Below are 7,076 nucleotides of genomic sequence, written 5' to 3' on the forward strand. Positions count from 1 at the left end.
AAACCACTTACTTTAAGTATTTTTTAATCCGTTCGGTCTAATAGTAGATTACGCACCTATAATCCATGATGTTTTCATTTAAATTCATTTTATAACGAATTGAAAGTTTGAAGAAAATATTAATTTAGTTTGTAAATGAAATCCTTTTATAGCACTCTGAAGGGCTCTTAATACGTTTTGAACTTCCAAAATAAATTAATGTACTAAGTTACGTTTAAAAGAACCTTTTGTAACAATTCCAATATATATATATATATAAAAAACCGTGATAAATAGTAAAACCCACTTATTTTTCAATTAATACATTTCAGATACACAAATTAATTAAATAAAAGTATTTAAATAAGAATTGCTTCACTAAATTATGCATTTGTACTTTAAATAATACCTGATTTTGAAATTATATTAGAATAATTATATCGTTAAACTTCTTTCATTTTTAAAAATGTAGTAGAAAATGAAAGATATTTTAATTAAAACATTTCTTAATTTCTTTATTACCTAAAAATATTTACAATATTTACAAATTTTTATATTGTTTAACTTCTTTCATTTTTAAAAATGTAATTGCTTGACTTAAATAAAGCGTGAAAATTATTAGTTTCAAATGATATTTACAAATCTTATCAACTCTAAGTCCATTTTTCAGGTATTAGTAAGTATTTCATACAAACTAACTTCTAAAATATGGATTTAGTTCGTAAATAAAATTCTTTTAAATTACTTTGAAGGACTCTTTATACGTTTTGAACTTGAATAATATTAAAAACAATAATCTAAGATACCCTTTAAAGTTAAATTCCTTTAGTTTATCAGTAAAACCACTTACTTTAAGTATTTTTTAATCCGTTCGGTCTAATAGTAGATTACGCACCTATAATCCATGATGTTTTCATTTAAATTCAAATTATAACGAATTGAAAGTTTGAATAAAATATTAATTTAGTTTGTAAATGAAATCCTTTTATAGTACTCTGAAGGGCTCTTAATACGTTTTGAACTTCCAAAATAAATTAATGTACTAAGTTACGTTTAAAAGAACCTTTTGTAACAATTCCAATATATATATATATAAAAAACCGTGATAAATAGTAAAACTCACTTATTTTTCAATTAATACTATTCAGATACACAAATTAATTAAATAAAAGTATTTAAATAAGAATTGCTTCACTAAATTATGCATTTGTACTTTAAATAATACCTGATTTTGAAATTATATTAGAATAATTATATTGTTAAACTTCTTTCATTTTTAAAAATGTAGTAGAAAATGAAAGATATTTTAATTAAAACATTTCTTAATTTCTTTATTACCTAAAAAAATATTTACAATATTTAAAATTTTTTATATTGTTTAACTTCTTTCATTTTTAAAAATGTAATTGCTTGACTTAAATAAAGCGTGAAAATTATTAGTTTCAAATGATATTTACAAATCTTATCAACTCTAAAGTCTGTTTGTTTTATTTAAAAAATAGGCTTGTTCACTTTCGATTATTTAAACATTTAACAATTTTTATTTAACTATTGGTTATTTAAATAAATACCACTTTTATTCAAATAAATGCTTGGTTGGGTAAAAAACACAATTAAATAAGTTAAAATGATATTCTTTTTACCAACGTTTTTTAAATAGATCGGAAAATTTGTGGATAAAAATTAATCGACTGCCGAACACTAGAAGCAATTCTAATTTAAATGCGTATATTTAAATAGGAAAAAATGAACGATTCGATCGGAGGCATATCATTAATTTAACGTATTGAACGTAGAGTAAGAGGCTTTTGTAGTAATTACTACCTATATTTGCATTTCAGAAATCTATTTTAACATATTGAACGCCAAGAAAAGAGGCTTTTGTAGTATTTACTACCTATATTTACATATTGGAATGAAATTTAACGTATTGAAGGTAGAGTATAGAGATTTTGTAGTATTTACTACCTACATTTGCATTTCAGAAATCTATTTTAACATATTGAACGCCAAGAAAAGAGGCTTTTGTAGTATTTTTCCTCCTATATTTACATATTGGAATGTAATTTAACGTATTGAAGGTAAAGTATAGAGATTTTGTAGTATTTTACTACCTATATTGGCATTTCGGAAGTATATTTTAACGTGTTGAATGTAGAGTATAGAGAGTGTTGTAGTATTTTTCTTCCTACGTGACTACACCGGAAACGTCTCTGTGTTATTCGCTTTAGTAATCAAGCCGACTCTGAACATATGTTTTACTCTTTATTCTACGAGGTTTAAACATACACCATTTCAGTACATTCTTAACTTATTCCATACGCTATTTAAAACACATGCGATAAAGATAACGAGGAAACAAGTTAACTCTGAACATATATGTTTTTTTTATATTTTCTTTATATATTTGCGTATCAGAGTTGTGTGTTGTCGTATTAAAAGAAGAAAAAGGAACTTTTCATAGTGTTATTCTACCTATTTACATATCGGAAATGTATTTATATTTTACCGTATTTAAAATATAGGTAATTGTTTTTATTGGCTTGACTTAAATAAAGCGTGAAAGTTATTAGTTTCAAAATGATATTTACAAATCTTATCCACACAAATTTAATTTAATTTAATTTTAATTTTAGTGTTTTATAGTATCTTTCTGACTATATTTGTGTATAAGAATTATATTTTACCGTATTTAAATAGTAATAAAAGCGAATTGAAAGTTTGAAGAAAATATGAATTAAGTTCGTAAATAAAATCCTTTTATAGTACTTTGAAGGACTCTTAATACGTTTTCAACTTGATTAAAATTAAAAACAATAATCTAAGATACCCTTTTAAGTTAAATTCCTTTAGTGTTTATCAGTAAAACCACTTTAAGTATTTTTTCAATCCTTATACCTATATTAACATATTGGAATTGTTACAAAAGGTTCTTTTAAACGTAACTTAGTACACTAATTAAGTATTTTTAATTTACCGTAATTAAAATATAGGTAAGTGGTTTTTATCTTATTTTATACCTACGGAAGGGATAAATAAATTATAGCAATAAATTTTTGGAGTTTGGAGATGGGTGGAAAAAAAAATAAGGCTCTTCGTTTTTACAACTGATTTTCTGATGTACCCAAAAATGGACCAAAATAGACCAAAAGTACCCTTAAAACGACCAAAGTCACCATTTTAGGCCCTATGTACCCCATTTCGGACCAAAAGTACCCCAAACTGGACCTATTAGCTTTATTGGAATGTTAAACTCCCATAGAGATTCCCCTAAAAGAAAAAAACTTGCGGTTAAATTTTGGGTACATGAATTATTTCGGAGAGGGAATCCATGTTTTAAATTCAAATTAACCGCACGCCCGGGCAATCCGCGCCTCCCAGGTAATCCGCGCACGCGCGCGCTATCTTCCTGCCTAGGTTATCAAGTATCATACAACTTACATAATTTCCACTTATTTCGTACGATAAAACGCGATCGAGATATTCGTTTTAAGAAATACTCGTGAGATTGGTTCAAGTGTCAAGCATATTTAAGTACTACAATGATATTAAAATGAAGTTTAAAAATATTTCCATTCTTCTTTAACAACGAATATTCCATGACGTCAAAACACTCTTAAATTCAAATTAACCGCGTCCCCCGGGGTAATCTGCGCACGCGTCGCCTAGGTTATCAATTTTTACATCATTTCAACTTATTGTGTACGATAAAACTTGATAAGATATACGTTCAAGTATCTTTCGAGATAAGCGTAGATAAATGAACAAGTCGGCCTGGACACAATATGTTGATATACGGGAAAACAAATCGTCGCGAGAAATATCATAAATACATTGACTTTTCGACGATTTTACCCCCATTTCACCCCTTAAACCCCGGATTTCGATCCCGAACCCAAACCCGAACCCGGGATCGATGTCATACCCTCACTTTCCTTCTACTATCTAGTCCAACAATTGTTTTATCTTCGCGAACATTGAGATCGAAGACTGTCACTTAATTTTCTCTCAGAGATTCAGAAAAATTAACATTTACCTATATACAATGATCAATGGGATTACGTTATATTGGACGCGACCGATTCCTTAAAACATTTTAGTTTTTTGCTGAATGAGAGTTCTAAATCAGGAGTGGTTGAGTGTTAAATTTCCATAGAGCTTTAGCCGGGTGATAGTTCGAGACCAGAGAGATAAGTTTATAAGATAAGAACTTGATATCGCGCGTGTGTATTTACTACGAGATAATACTGATATATAAGATGAAAGCGCGTCGGGAGAGACAATCATCTGTCAATTTGTGGAATAAACGAAACATGGCTCCATGTAACAACTCTAAAGATCTAGTCCAACAATTGTTTTATCTTCGCGAACATTGAGATTGAAGACTGTCACTTAATTTTCTCTCAGAGATTCAGAAAAATTAACATTTACCTATATACAATGATCAATGGGATTACGTTATATTGGACGCGACCGATTCCTTAAAACAATATGTTAGATCTTTTCTTCCATGGTGGAGGTGGGATTGAGGTGGGACTGAGGTTGTGATTTTATTGGAAGATTTTTCCGCACACCAACGTGTTTTCCGCGATATTTTCCATAATGGATAATGAGAATCGGGGCATTAGTGTAATCAATTTTATTAGTTTTTTTTATTAAGTTTTTTTAGCATTGCATATTATTAGCAACATATTATTCAAACACGAATTCATCCAAACGTTAAAAATGGATTTCAAATTTGGTGGTAAATGTATGATGGGTAAGATTCTTGTTAGAAAGATGGATTCTTTTATCCACATCTTAATCGTCTTTGAACCTGTCTCAGGATAAAATTCCAGCACATCCATGTGGGGATGAAAATCGCTTAAATCAGCTCCACCAAGGAAGAAAAGACCTCACATATTGTTTTAAGGAATATGTCGCGTCAAATATAATGTAATCCCATTGATCATTGTATATAGGTAAATGTTAATTTTTCTGAATCTCCGAGAGAAAATTAAGTAGCAGTCTTCGATCTCAATGTTCGCGAAGATAAAACAATTGTTGGACTAGATCTTTAGAGTTGTTACATGGAGCCATGTTTCGTTTATTCCACAAATTGACAGATGATTGTATCTCCCGACGCGCTCGCGTCTTATATATCAGTATTATCTCGTAGTAAATACACACGCGCGATATCAAGTTCTTATCTTATAAACTTATCTCTCTGGTCTCGAACTATCACCCGGCTAAAGCTCTATGGAAATTTAACACTCAACCACTCCTGATTTAGAACTCTCATTCAGCGAAAAACTCAAATGAAATAATAATTATTATTATTATTATTATTATTATTATTATTATTATTATTATTATTATTATTATTATTATAAATTTATTCTTACGGATGCGTTATTTCATTTATTATTGCTTTCATTGAAATAAGAGTTAAATCGTGTAACGAATGTAGTAAACAGAAATTTCCAAGTTTCTTATTGGTCAGAGAAAAAATCAATAATTTTTCATACAGTCTATGTGGGCAATAAATAGCTGCTTGTAAATGGTAAGTAACCTTGGACTATGGTAAGCAGATAATTACCACGGTAAGGGTGCGCTGCAAATTAGTATCTTATATTATGGATGGAAAATAATATGTGGTTGGAAGTACTAAGCCCCTCCCCGGCTAGAAAGCACAGTTGCCGAAGAACCGCGATATTTCCCGTAAATTAGGTCTTGCTTTATGGAATTCGTTGTTTATTCGTAATATTTGGACATTAGGTTATTTAACAGAGGTAATTGCTCATAATAAATTTCCGTTATTTTAGCTAGTTCCATCATCACTGAATATCTTTTTTCTATAAGTTTGAAAAGATAATTATATATAATACACTTGGAATGACAAATTCATTCGTTTAAGAGAGTCACATAGAAGCCACCGGCACAGAAAAATTGGTCAACCATCAATCACAAAATAAATTTACCTGAAAATGGATTGAAGAAACTATGATTCATTCTCACATTGAGTTTACAAGAGGAAGTTAAGTGGACTGTTATTCGAATGAAGTTGAGGTGTCGAATTGGCGAAGAGTTTAACATATCACACCGAAGCTAAAAATCTAGATCGTAAGCCTCACCCGTTTTTAAGACATTTATCAGGCTCACCAGATAAAAAAAATCATATTTCCTAGTAAATGCACCGAAAATTTGAAAGATCACACGTATCTGGCTTAGATGTCCGCCCTTGGGTAGTAGCGTAGCAAAATGCTGCAGACAGCAGAGCTCGTGGACCTCTAAAAATAACTAGAGCCACAAACATTGAGTGCATTCGCTAAGTAACGTCACTGGATATTGTATCATTACCATCACAAATTTCAAAAAATGGTCTTCGGGTTTTCTTTCATAAAGAACTTTTTTGGAATTGGAAAATGTTGATGAAAAAGAAATGGGTATGGTAGGAAATGAATAGAACGATTTTGAGGTGGATATGATATCGTTTCTTTTTCAAATAGAGCTATATTCAAAATAGAGATTTCCATTAGATTAATACATTATAGCAAATTGATAGGGCGTACTGTGAATACGGGGTAAAATTAAATATTATAGAATGCTTTTTTAAATGGAAAATCCTTGGTTTTAAACTTTATCAAAAATCATTTTAAAGAGTTGAAAATCATTCTCGCCGTCCCCTCAAAATTTACGAATTCACCCCGACTTGACGCCACTGTTTCATGATAGAGGTTATTTTTACTGTGTATATACAGTTAAAATAAACTAACATTAATAAAAACGTTTGTTACTTTGGTACCGTTTGTAGGTTTGTTACTCGAAGTAATTACATTCTTTGGTGCCGAACCAATAGCATAATAATCACAAACATATCACGCTTTATTTTATCAACTAAACATTGCATCGATTTTATCATTAACGACTCGCCCACTCAAAGCAATAACCAAGTAAATTTGTGGCAAGCATTTTGAAAAATATCTCAATCAACATTTGAAAAATAGAGGGTAGTTAAAGCAATTACGTTATAGAACTAATATCTACGCTAATATTCTAAATAAAACAGAACCCTTTTACCACTGGTATGGGAGTTCATCAGGTAATTTTAAACTCTT

Source organism: Leiobunum rupestre, chromosome 3 (assembly GCF_980474605.1).
Source record: "Leiobunum rupestre chromosome 3, qqLeiRupe1.1.hap1, whole genome shotgun sequence".
NCBI classification, from domain to species: Eukaryota; Metazoa; Arthropoda; class Arachnida; order Opiliones; family Sclerosomatidae; genus Leiobunum; species Leiobunum rupestre.